The following is a 14187-nucleotide window of genomic DNA, read 5'->3' on the forward strand; positions in this document are numbered from 1 at the left end:
TTAAGGCAAACTTTACTTAATAATGATTTCAAAGATGAATGAATGAATGAATGAATATACTTTTATTGTACACCACAACATTAGTACAGAAAAAACACATACAAAGCACAACAAAATAAAAGATCTTAAATTCTGTTATAAAATTTTGATTAGTTTGCAAAAAATTAACGTAGTACCAAACGATTGATTCGCGTTGTTCACCAACATGCATCTCGCTTCTGTTTATGTCCCGCCCGTAAATGTTCAATGTTGATTGCAATAGCATGGTCTCACGGCCGACTTGAAACGACCATGGAGGGCGCTCTTAAAGAGTGGCATCGGTATCGCTGTATGCTCGGCACACACTTCCTGTAAGGAGAGGAGTAAGGTCGCGGTCCGCCACCACTGGCGACACATTACGCACGTCCTCTGATCTTAATGCGCGTCTCGGCTCGTATTTACATCACACATTAAAACTTTATAGATCCCCGCCTCATTGCAATGGATGAGCTGTCAGCGTGTGCCAGGAGAAAACTTGCATGCAAATCGACTTTGAAATTACCTTTTGACGTGACAACGTCTTATAATTCGATAGAGCCGGCTGCACGCACGAAAAAACATGACTCATGCGGCGTTACCTCGCTCTGAGGCGTTCCATGTAAGGCTTGAAGTGCAAGCGAGAGCGCGGAACGAGCGACAAAGAAGCACAATCGGCCTTTGTTGTCACGTTCAACTATCGTCAGTAAACCGACTTTACAGACAACCAATTTTTTTTTGAAATAATAAAGGATGTAAGGAGAAGTAGGGCGTAGAGCCATATGGCTCTGATATCAGACGGTTAATTTTTCGTTCATTTCTTTCTTTCATTCGGCATCTTTCACTTAAAATGAAACTCTGAACACAAAATGAATCTAAAATAACAAACAAAATGAGATTGACCGACTCTTCAACGCCCAACTTCTGAAATTTTGCAAAGAAGTTCTCTTTACAATGTAGACAAGGAACAATAAGTTCTGATTTTAGAAACCTCCATGAGACTGAAGCCGCGGGCGGTTGCTAGTTATATTTTGTAACAGAAACGTAAGCTGCTTAATTGTACCCTACTGCGCACCGCAAAGGGGTGATTATGTGTTCATCGATCTACATATTTAAATCTATTCAAGGGCTAACTCGTATGTGAATAAAAAATAAGTGCACATCCTTTACTTGTGTTTGGTTGTAAGTGTGTGCTCTAATTAAACGAAATAATAACTTAATTACGTATTCCGTTTCGGAATAATTACATCTCTTCCTATTTTGCGTGAAGGGACGGCGGCTAAATTAATAATTCACAAAATAATTACTGGCTGCTTTAATCTGCGTTATATCAAGTGTTTAAATATTCAACAAAGCGGCTAACATTTCCCGAATGATGATTATCATATCATACAAGTATATTAGCTAGTTGTCGCACAAAGGGACTAATTCCTATCTGGAAGGTTTTGCTGAAACGTTAAGCCGAAAGACCTATTGTTCTTGATACCCAATTTAATGTTTAGCAAAATCTGGGAGTCGTTAGATAAGATTTCGTGATTTAATTCATATAATAATATAAATAGTTAGGTATGTTACTAATGGATAGTGTTTATTGGAACTTACTAATATGGTGAAGCCCCGTGCTTCGGAAAGCACGTAAAACTATTTACCTAGTTCTATACCTGGTATTCAGAGGGTCGTCCCATTTATTAGGGTTCCGTACCTCAAAAGAAAAAAACGGAGCCCTTATAGGATCGCTTTGTTGTCTGTCTATCTGCCTGTCAAGAAACCTATAGGGTATACTTCTCGTTGACCTAGAATCATGAAATTTGGTAGGTAGGTAGGTCTTATAGTACAAGTATAGGAATAAATCTGAAAACCGCGAATTTGTGGTAACATCATTAAAAAAAATTAAAATGTGTTTCAATTTTCAAAGTAAGATTATACCAAATGGGGTATCTTAAGAAAGGGCTTTACCTGTATATTCTAAAACAGATTTTTGTTTATTCTTATGTAATAGTTTTTGATTTATCGTGCATAATGTTGGAAAAGTACCCGAGTACCGAACCCTCAGTGCGCGAGTCTGACTCGCACTTGGCCGGTTTTTATTATTAGAGTGAGGCATCGATGGAGTGAAGGAATGGAAAGTACATTTGTGTTCGCACACTAAACTTGTCTCCTGCACAGTTGGCTCGCCTCTGCCGAAATTCAGTCAGGAGTATTCATTATGCAACATTTTATTAATAAACTATCCAAAGGATTTTGTGGGATTTTTGAAAACTGAATCAAGCGGACGAAGTCACGGTCAAAAGCTATTTGACAAGTGTAAATTAAAATTTATAACACCCCCGACAAATGAAGGTTACAGCAACTAGAAAAGAGCTGATAACTTTGAAACGGCTGAACCGATTTTCTTGGATTATAGCTAATAACACTCTCGATCAAGCCACTTTTCAAACAAAAAAAAAAACTAAATTAAAATCGGTACATTAGTTTAGGACCTACGATGCCACAGATACACAGATACACACGTCAAACTTATAACATCCCTCTTTTTGGGTCGGGGGTTAAAAATATAACAGCAGGATCGTAGTCGTAACTCATAAGTTCAAAATATCCTGCAAATGTTTTTCACCCTATTAAATATTTCTTTAGCAAAACAATAAAAAAATGAACAAAAGAAAGACTCGTTCGTTCCATATTATGATGATTTTTGGGTATAAAAGCGAATAGGTATAAAGCAAAGATATACGCGCCTGTAAGTGTAACAAATATAACTGTAAAATATTTAAGTACATGTTCGCGCCGCAAGGTGTCGTCCTTGTGAGATGAAAGTGCCTCGCGTTTTACAGCTTTTACGACAGCGTGTTTATTTACATATTCAGTTTTTTACACGACTGCTCAAAAAAAAGAGTGTTATGTTTTCAGAGTTCATTATATTATGTGAGTTTATTTATTCCACCACTAGCAACCTTTCTCAGCTTCGCACGGGTAGTTTATTACAATTTTCATAGGAATTACTAATTTTTTGAAATAAAATATAGCCTGTATCAGTCAGGAATAATGTAGCTTCCTACTGGTGAAAGCATTTTGAAAATCGGTTCACTAGTTCCAGAGATTACGCCCTACAACCTCAATTACGTGTTTATAGTATTAGTAGAGATAAATAAATGCCTGAACACTAGGCATCTGTCTGTGGTATCGTAGCTCCTAAACGAATGAACCGATTTTAATTTAGTTTTTTTTTTGTTTGAAAGGTGGCTTGATCGAGTGTTCTTAGCTATAATCAAAGAAAATTGGCTCAGCCTTTGAAAGTTATTAGCTCTTTTCTGGTTAATGTAACCTTCACTTGTCGGGGGTGTTATAAATTTTTAATTTACACTTGTTACTTATTTTTTTTACTTACGACATGTTTCCAGATATTTTATGCATGCGAGAAGTTTATAGTTTTAGGTTTTGGTACAACTTTATTCCCCACTTTATCCCCAGGGAGGACAATCAGACGAGTTGCAGGTAGGCGCGGGATTTGCGCGGCGAAAGCCCGTTGCGTATCCATTAAAGTCCCTGCAAGTCCACTGTCCAGCTGATATGGATGTTTATCGGTCATCATTGATGGTATCATTATTATTAGTATTGCATTTGAATTTATAAAAACGCATATAAAATACTTTTATTGAAACTATTATAATTACAGGTGTACATGCTAGAAATTTAGCAGGTAGACATGAATTGTAAATGTTATGAATAATTACTATAGCCATTATTATGCTTCCAAAGATAACTGGAGATTTGGCCAACAGACTGTTTGATGAGAAATCCGAGATTATATACGGCTTATGGAAATGATTCAACCTGTTGATTAACAACATTGTTAATAATAAATGTTTAATTTACCAATTGCTTGTCTACAATTAAAGATTGCCAAAATCTCCTTTTGTATTCTACGAGTACAACTGATACATCATTAATAAAATGGTAGGGACCGTGGCCAGATGATATGATGATTTGATCATGTAGAGAGACTCTAAGCATGCCTCTTCATCGCCGGCGAGTGAACTAGGCATATTATTGTCTTACTTTATTGTCGTTTATTATGACGAGGAGGCTGTCACACTTTATCTAAGGCGATGAGTAACAAAATAAGTCCAGAGTGTAAAAGCCAGCGTTGCGTGAGGTCCTCGAGCATGAAGTGTAACTAAGCCCTAGTTAATCCTGTGGGTTGCGTGTTTACGACGCTCCAAACCGCTTCCTACTTACCGGCCATTACGCTGTGTGTGGGACAGGGTACAGGATATTAAAGGTGATATTTTCTTAACGAGTGAATACTTTAAAAAAAATAGACGACTTCGTCCGCATGAATTTAGATTTTTAAAAATCCCGTGGAAACTCTATGATTTTCTGGAATAAAAAGTTGTCTATATGTTACTCTCCTCTCTCTCTCTCTCCTTTTGTCGCAATCACGTAGCAATGACGTGGATTCGTTCCGCCGTTACGATGGGGTTGAAGGACCAACCAATAAACCAACAAACAAACATACTTTCACATTTGTAATATCATCTTGATTTCACCTTGATGCCTTCTTCCGTATACAAATTGTGACTACGGTATAATGTCATTCCATTCAAACTTATTTTGACTTATTTAGTAACAAGTGTAAATTAAAAATTTTCAACACCCCCGACAAATCATTTTCAAATAAATAATTATGTATATCTAGGCAACGTCCATCTTGACAGCTTGACATTTGTCAATTGACACTTGAATATTATGAACCTAAGGGTTATCTAACCTTCTTTTCTACAAGAAAACTAGAAAATAGCTGATAACTTTTAAACGGCTGAACCAATTTTTTTGGATTATAGCTAAGAACACTCTCGATCAAGCCACCTTTCAAACAAAAAAAAGTAAATTAAAATCGGTTCATTCGTTTAGGCGCTACGATGCCACAGACAGATACACAGACACACAGATACACACGTCAAACTTATAACACCCCTCTTTTTGGGTCGGGGGTTAAAAAATGAATATTGTCTAGTAGATCAGGACTCGGGGCTTATGTTTTTAAAGAAATTATACTCTCAGAAAGTAAGTATCTCAGTATCTGGAAAATAATAATCAATACAACAAAACCATTTTTTGTTTGCAATGAATGTTAAGTATTTTGTCAATAATCATGTTCTCCACGCACCGTACCTTAACTTGACTGAAATCTGTACTGCTTGCGGTAGGTACCTACTACCTACCCGTTATCAGCGGGTTTGTAAGCTTTTATGATTACTTACCGTTTATAGCTAAGTAAATATTATAGGGTATTTCAAAATTCTTAGCTAATTATCTAGTTGGGAATGATTAGGCAGGTAATTCCAGTTGTTGAATGCACGATTCATTTTAAGATATATTGATTTAGGTGGTGACTTGAACAACGGCAGTAGAAATACACACTCTGTAAAAATTTAACGCTCTACCTATTACGGTTCATGAGGTACAGCTTGTTAGCAGACAGACAGACGGACGGACGGACAGTGGAGGCTTAGTAATAGGGTCCTGTTGGCACTTTTCGGGTAGGGAACCCTAAAAACTCAGATAATTCCGAAAGCTCAGCGCGTGGGCGGCGTAAATTCGCTACTTCCGGTCCGGCACGGGGCTCCATTTAGCTCCATTAGGCAGTTCGGAACACAAAATCTTAATGGCCCACTTCCGGTGGCCGGCAATTGCATTTGCATCTTGCTGTCACGAGGAAGCCAAAGTTAAGGGACACTTACGAACTCTATCTATATTCATAGTCACTGACAAAGGTATTAAGTGCTACCACCTACGTACTCACTTTGCATCAAGCATTTAATAGTTATGGTCATTATCTTGATCAACCTATCGCCGGCTCACTACTGAGCACGGGTCTCCTCTAAGAATGAGAAGGGTTTGCTCATAGTCTACCATACTGACCGAGTGCGGCTTGGCAAGCTTCACACACCTTTGGGAACATTATGGAGAACTCTCAGGCATGCAGGTTTCCTCACGATGTTTTCCTTCACCGTTAAAGCGAGTGATATTTAATTGCTCAAAACGCATGTAACGCCGAAAAGTTAGCCCCGGGCTCTGATCTTTACTACCATCGCAACATTTCCTGTAACACAGTGTGTGGTGTAAATTCGTATGCGGCCTGTTCAAGAAACTCTTAGCTTACCTATGTCTTTACAAGCATTAGGTAAGTACATCTCGAATGCGTTCACTTTTTAGAGTTCCGTACCTCAAAAGGAAAAAGGATCTTTTAGGAACCCTTATTGGATCACTTTGTTGTCTGTCTGTCTGTTTGTCTGTCAAGAAGCCTTATTGGATTACTTACTAAAATCATGGTCAGAGGTAGGTCTTATAGCACAAGTAAAGGGAATTTGTGCTTACATTATAAAAAATAATTAAAAATTGTTATTCTTTGTCCGATGGTACGGAACCCTTGGTTTGCGAATCCGATTCCCACTTGACCGGGTTTTTTTTGTTAGCATCCAAGCTTTAAAAGCTACAGAGAAAAACAGTAGACACAACACCGTACAGTGTTCGAAGAGACAAGTGTCCATTACACGCTAACGTACAACTAACACGACTAATGGCCAACTTCCGGCGTTGTAATACATCTCACTGACACACGCCGAGACTCGGACGCGTTGACAACTCGATTATACGCATTAACAAGTCCTTGTTATACCCTGACGAAGATTTATTACACATCACTAGCTGACCCGCCCCGGCTTCTTTCGAGTGGAACTTTTGAAAATTAGCGAGGGGGTGAATTTCGAAAAATTTTAAAACACGTAGGTACCTACCTACTTCTTATTTACTGTCCGAAAGTCCAAGTAGCAATTTTTATAGATAAAATTAGATGAATTTTCATGCATGATTTCATCCAAGGGGTCCAAAGATGCTAAAACGGCGACCTCACATCAGAAAGCATAGCACTAGAAGGCCCCCCACTATATGGACATGTGCAATGATGTTAGAATAAAAAGAAGGACATATGACATCAGACGAGTAGCAGGGAGCAGCTGGATGCAGGCGACACAAGACTATGGCGTGTGGAGGTCCCTACAAGAGACCTATGTCCAGCCGTGGACCTCTGTCGGTTGATGATGATGACGAGGTGATCTCTGCAAGCATGGGCTGGCATATTCGCAAAGTTATTCACTTCCCGGTAAAAATCACCCGGCAACTATTACTTATGAAAAGAGTCTTTGATAATAAATAAGTTATTCAAAGTAAGTTGAATTTCATAGCCAATATTTTATGAATAGTTCGGGTGTGGGAATTGAATAGTTCCAGTTGTAAAGGTGCAAATGATGAGGAAAAGGTTCACATCAAATGACATGATTCCTTTCATTACAGATGAACAAGCTTTATTAGAAGTTTCCTGAAAATACCTAACTTCGTCATTTTCTGAGCTAGGTCAACAGTATCATAACAAGTGACAGTAATTTAGTTGATTTTGTAAAGTTATTTTTGATGTGTGATAATATCATGATGATATGATGTGTGATGTTGAGAGCCGTGCAATATGCTAAGTGGTTAACAGGGCTCTCTCCGTCACTTACTCCATACAATTTCATTTGAATACTAAGCAACCAAAGTCCATGAAATTTTGCAGACATATTCTAGAAACTAATATCTGTACCTGTGGTGTTTTAGATTTTTCAAAAAATATGTAGTTTTAAAATTACAGGGGCTCAAAGATTTGTATGTAAATTTTTAACACCCCGTAACTTTGAAACCGAATATTTTAACGGAAATCTGGAAAACCACAGGCATAGATATTAGTTCCCGGAACGTTTCTACAAAATTCCACTGAGTATAATTGGTTAGTATTCCAATGAGAGACGAACTACGTTTGTATGGAGCGAGTGACGGAGAGACCCCTCATAAGAGGTCCGCCTCCTATTCATAACCTATTCGGAAGGTCGCCGCGCCGGTTCTATACCGGGGACCTCTAACTTTTCGGAGTTAAATATGTAATATTTTAAATATTAAAGATCAGTGTTGCTTTAACGGTGAAAGAAACCCGTATGCCTGAGAGTTCTGCATAATGTTCTCAAAGGTGTACGAAGTCTGTCAATTGACGCTTGGACAGCTTTGCGTACTATGTCTTAAACCCTTCTCATTTTGAGAGGAGATCTTTGCTCAGGAGGCCGGCAACGGGTTGATCATGATGATGATATCCACAAGTAAGGCGGCAAAACATTCTAGCCTGACAATGCGACAACGCATCACCACAACCCTTCCAATAAAGCAATCCAAGCATGTCACATTGGAGCAGAATAATGATATTGTCGGATTTCCATTCGCTTCATACTACGGGTTACGGAGTAATGTATTCGTTGAGAAATGGGAGTAGGTACAAAGTTGCTTTCAAACTACGGAAATATAATATTATAATAAAATACGTTAGATGTAAAAATAATGTAATATTATTAATAAATCCATAATTGATATATCCATACTAATATTATAGATGCGAAAGTGTGTCTGTCTGTCTGTCTGTTTGTTAGCTTTTCAGGGCCCAACAGTTTAACTGATTTAGTACAGTCATCCCGAGGATGGACATAGGCTACTTTTGATGCCAGAAAATCAAAGAGTTACCAAAGGATTTTTAAAAATCTAAATCTAAATAGAAATAAACCAGCATGAATTGAACCTGCATTCCTATGCTACTATGTTTACCTAGTATGTTTGACCACGGTCCTTTCACTGTCAATTTTTGATAGGTATGTATTAAAAATTTATTTCAGAAAAACTTCGCCACTTACTCGTATCTGTCGTGACGTAAGTTTTCATAACTAGTGGAGTTCGCTCCGATAGAGATCCGTGGGTCAGGCGTGAGCATAACTTAAACTGCCAGCGACCATCGATTCTGATAAGAAACTTGCTCAACTAAGCTTGACATTGAGATAACCCAAACGTCCCAAAAAATATTACGAGTTTAATAAATACCACACAGAGTGTGAAGTTTCTGCCAGCACTAGGTACTATAAAATTACTGATCTCTTCTCACACCTCGCAAAACAATAAAATCAAATCTTCGTATGCTGAAATTGGTACATACTTCTGGACTTATTTATTCAGATACAAATAGCCCTTGACTGCAATCTCATCTGGTGGTAAGTGATGATACAGGATGGAAGCGGGCTAATCTGGAAGGGGTATGGCAGTTTTTATTAAACCCATACCCCTTTGGTTTCTACACGGCATCATACCGGAACGCTAAATCGCTTGGTGGCAACCAGCCACGGCCGAAGCCTCTCACCAGACAATCTCTCTTAATTTATGGATTTAATGTTCTGTGAATGGCCTTAATGCTAAGTTCCAGGTGACAGCGCGCGAGCAGTATTATGTCGCCCGCAGAGCGTGCAGCGCGGCCAGCCAGCGTGCAGTAACGGGACACCAGGCTGTCACATCGTCACGGCCGCTGCGGTACATTCATGCCGCTGCACTTCATATTCAGACGCACCGGACCCTCATCTGTGTCAGCTTTACATTGGAAAACTTTACTAATGACTAATATTCCCCTTTCCCCTCCCTACATACTTTACCTAGATTCAAGATTCTTTATTTGCAGAAAAAAAATTACAATGAGATGTTATTACGTATAGTATTGTCCAGTAGTAATGTTTCACCTCACATTGCCTCACATAGTCAATCAGGCAAAATTAGTTAAAATTCGAAAATACATCTGTTGTGTAGAAGCATCCTAATCATCATCATCATGATCAACTCATCGCCAGTATTCAGTTGTGACTGAGATGTCTCCTCTCAAAATGATTAGGGTTTTGTCATAGTCCACCACGGTGAACTCTCCAGCAAGTTTTCCTCACAATGTTTCCCTTTACCGTTATTTGATTGGTTGAAACACACTAACTCCGGAAAGTTAGAGGTGCGTGCCCGATCCAACTCCGGAGACCCCTAAACTCCTCCCGACAAGTGTAAATTATTTATAACACCCCCGACAAGTGAAGGTTACTGTAACTAGAAAAGAGCTGACAACTTTCAAACGGCTGAACCAATTTTCTTGGATTATATTTATAGCTAAGAACACTCTCGATCAAACCACCTTTCAAACAAAAAAAAACTAAATTAAAATCGGTTCATTAGTTTAGGAGCTACGATGCCACAGGCAGATACACACGTCAAACTTATAACACCCCTCTTTTTGAGTCGGGGGTTAAAAAGGTGAAAGAAAGAAAGAAAATACATTTATTTTTGAAAGCTGTGCCACACATTATCAGTTATAGGGTTGTTACTATGTTATTGCACTTAGCTTCACAGTTGAAGGAAGCCGTTGAGAAAAACATTGATACAACTTGAACATTTCCCGTTGCGCATTTCAATATGCAACATAATATGCAAATGGGGTTTTTACGCACAGTTGCAATGAAGCGCATGCTATTGCAGCATTTACATAATGGCCAGCGAGCTTCGTCCGCTTACTGCTCATTGCTATGCTGACGCGGCAATGGAGCGTGCGGTGTGACGACACGGCCATTGATCGCGCTGAATACATTCCGTGGCAGCTGAAGCGTGTAGGTACGCACATTATACACGAGAGATATGCATTGCTTGTTTATACAATACTACATCCCCCCTTAGGGTTGAATTCCCAAAAATTCTTTTTCAGCTGATGTAAGACAAAAAACCTCTTTGAAAGCGATGAAAACGTTTTGACAACCTTGAAAAGAAAATATCCCTACCAATATTTTGTCTTCTAGCTAGAAATAGCTTATGCCCGTGGCTTCGTCTGTATGGACTGCATCAATTTCAAAACCCTATTTGACCCTCTTAGGGGTTGAATTTCCATAAATCCTATCTAGTTTATGTCTACATCATAAGAGCTACATCTGCATGCCCAGCCCGATCTGTCCAGTAAGTTTGAGCTGTGCTTTGATAATATATCAGTCAGTCAGTAACTTTATTTGCGTTAACGTTATTTAGAACGTTTAATATAAAAGAAGACTGGCCTTTCCCTGACAATTATTACCGCGTGGAAAACCCAAATCTATCAAACACCAAAAGGAGTTTCCATGCGATTTTTAGAAATCTAAATCCACGCGAGTAAATCCGGCTAATCTGACCATAATTTATTTATGTATCGGCCTTCCTCGTGGCGACAAACTATAGGTATCTATAAATAGCTGATGCAAGTTTAGAGCGCGCCAAAGAGGCTAACGATGTTCCGTGACGCGGCTGAAGGGGTCAACTCACGACGGAAATGACTGCGGTATCGAGCGCGGCTATTTTGACTGCACTGACTAAATTATGCCGTCTGACTGGCCTGTCTAAACGCGGCACTCAATAAATAAATATATCCATATTCGATACCTTCCTACTGATTTTTACAAGATAAAGTTAAAAACGAAAATCCGACTGGGATCGTCTTGATAAACGCTGAAATATTACAGTAAAATTGTTTTCCTGTCGTTTGGTATATTTTAATGTTATTGTACATTTACATTTATGAACTCAGAATTTTCTCCTCTTTCATTTGACATCCCACTCGATAAAAAAAAATTTTTTGGAGACCACCGCTTTTTTTGATGTAACATGCGTTAGGTCTATTTTTTTCGTATAAAATATAGCCTACGTCACCCGGACCTTTACAACGAATCAATTGACATCTCATTCATCAAAATCGGCCCAGTAGACGCTACGGTGGAACACACAGAATATGGATATTGGATACATACATACATAAACTGCTAAAATCATAACCCTTCCTTTTGGCTTTGCCGCAGTCGGGTAAAAAAAGCGAAAGTGTGTCTGTCTCCGATTTCCGGTTAGCTTATACCGGAGTCGGACTTGTACTACTTTTGGTCTCGAAAAACCAAAGAGTTCCCGTGGGATTTTTAAAAACCTAAATCCACCTGAAGAAGAACAAAAAGAAATACACGCAGATGAAGTCGCAGGCGTCATCTGATGTTGCTGAGTGAGTATATCAACACTGTAGAGATTTGAGATTTAGCATGTATGATGCAGGTTACCTCTACAGCATAGGGTCTATGTTGTAGAGATATTATTTATATTAGAGGTAGAATTACTTGAAGGATAAAGCTCTAGTGCCTAATAAAGGTTTATTTATGGGTACATTGAAATAAAACTATATTTCCTTTCAAAAAGTTCAGTGCGGAGGAAAAATTAAATCTAAAAAAGTTAGGTAGTATGCGAGCGTATTTTGCATAAATTATTTAAAAAACTTGCATAGGCAGCTATTTTATTAACTTTAAACCAAAGATCACGCAACAATTTACGCTAGAAAAGACAACAAAACAAACCCATCGAAGCAGGAGTATGATTATTCTAATCAGTTAATGAATATTTACGAGTTAAGTGCAGCTTAAAAAGCTCTTCCTAGGTAGCTGTTTATGTCTGGATGCGGCATTAGCGATGCGCGCTGCGTCTGCGCAGGCGCCGACGCAGCGATGTTGATTGCGCGCTGCCTCGCAATGCCACAGGAAGCGATAATTATACCTGCCTTGTACGTCTGATGTCTAGATTCTTAGAGCCAAGCACTAAACACATTCCTTTCAAGGAAATGGCTGTAGCGCCACTTCTATTCAATTGACGATATAGCCTTTTGTAAGCCTTAATAGCATCGTTGCATCCTTCTCCTCTGTATTTTTTATGCTGCGACTACATTATCGGCCATCAACGCGTTTTTCAACAGGATTTCCCGTTAACCGTAGGTGTGGCCACGATCAACGCGATAATTTGATCAACGGCATTCAACAAAGAGGCAATTATGTCCGTGTATCTGTGTGTGTAACTGTGTGTGTAACATCGTAGCTCCTAAACGAATGGATCGATTTTGATTTAGTTTTTTTTTGTTTGAAATGAAAGGTAACTTGAAAGAATGCTATTACTTCAAAATTTTTTCAACTTGAACATTATGTTAGGTGATGGTACATACTACTGCTACTACTGAGTCACACGTTTTTTTAAATTTTTTAAAGTATCTAAAATCAATGAAACCTGTAATCGCTGCCTGTAAAACACAAAGCTCTCGTGATATAATAAAGCACGCGCTAAGCCTCTGCATGGGCAACCAGCTTAATATACCTGGAGATTAGAATAAAGCAACCCGTGAGAACCCCGCACCCCGGAAGCTGCGTAGACACTGGCCAGTGCGCATGCGTGCCGCGCCGCCATCAGTATGCGACGACGACGTACCAGAACAAAGGAAAGTAAACAATAATAAACCTGTCTACCGCCGACTTTCCAGTTATGTGCGCTTTGAGCAGTATCACTTACTTTAATGTTAAAGGAAACCCGTCGGAAGGAAACCTTGCCTGAGAGTTCTCCATAATATTTTGCAAGGTGTGTGAAATTTTCCAATCTGCAAGTGGCCAGCGTAGTAGACTATGACCTTCGCCCTTCTAATTCTGAGAGGAGACTCGAGTATTGGACAATTCAAATAGCTGTCTAAATTACTGTATAAACATGTGCTTGGAAAATAAGAAGAGATAGGTATACCTACTTAGAAAGATTTTTACCTCCTGGTTATTAATTCGAACCTCCAAGATTTATGAAACCTTCCGGCATCAGTTTTCCCCTCCACTTTTGATCTACAAGTCAAGAGTGAATACGTATCTTCTAGGCAAGCGCGCTCTATCTTAAGCTGCATCATCACTTGCCATCAGGTCTGATTGCAGTCAAGCGCTAGTCTATAATTTGAAAAAAAAAATATTCAAATAAACTTTTACGAGTACTTTTGAATCATCAAGCACGGACTGACTGGTTCGAAATGCTCGTCCTACTTGAACTGTATCAGACATGCGGTAGGAATGTCGTCACGCGGAAGTATACGGTAGTAGAGCTGCGCTGGTCGGAGGGTCGCGCGGCACGGTGCGTCTTGATAGCCAGGTCGCGGCGGACGTGGCGCCGACCTGCGACCTGCGATAGCGCCACGGCCAGGAGCAACGACCTGCATCTCTCTAGTGCGCCGCACATCTCGCCGGAACCGTGCGCGCTGCACCGAGATCGTTTTTATTTTGTGGATAGTAAATATAAGTCCCATACTACGCTTGCATACGCGGTCTCCACTCAAGGACTTTCCGGTTCCAACGGCCATCGCCTCTACGACAGGCATGGCCTGCCTGCTGCTACTTCAGCTTGCTAATAGATTGGGCTGTCAGTGACCGTGGTTCTCCCGCGGATCTCCTC

General features: G+C 39.5%; 1 long non-coding RNA gene across 1 annotated transcript in view; it reads left to right on the forward strand.

Moving 5' to 3' along the window:
• Nucleotides 1-212: 212 nt before the first annotated feature.
• The window catches only part of LOC123881079, a 283317-nt gene continuing 269342 nt past the window's right edge, over nt 213-14187 (forward strand). Inside the window, exon 1 of the long non-coding RNA XR_006799404.1 lies at nt 213-248. This is a non-coding gene — a long non-coding RNA (uncharacterized LOC123881079). The remainder of the gene's footprint in view (nt 249-14187) is intronic.

This window comes from Maniola jurtina, chromosome 3 (genome assembly GCF_905333055.1).
Source record: "Maniola jurtina chromosome 3, ilManJurt1.1, whole genome shotgun sequence".
Taxonomy (NCBI): Eukaryota; Metazoa; Arthropoda; class Insecta; order Lepidoptera; family Nymphalidae; genus Maniola; species Maniola jurtina.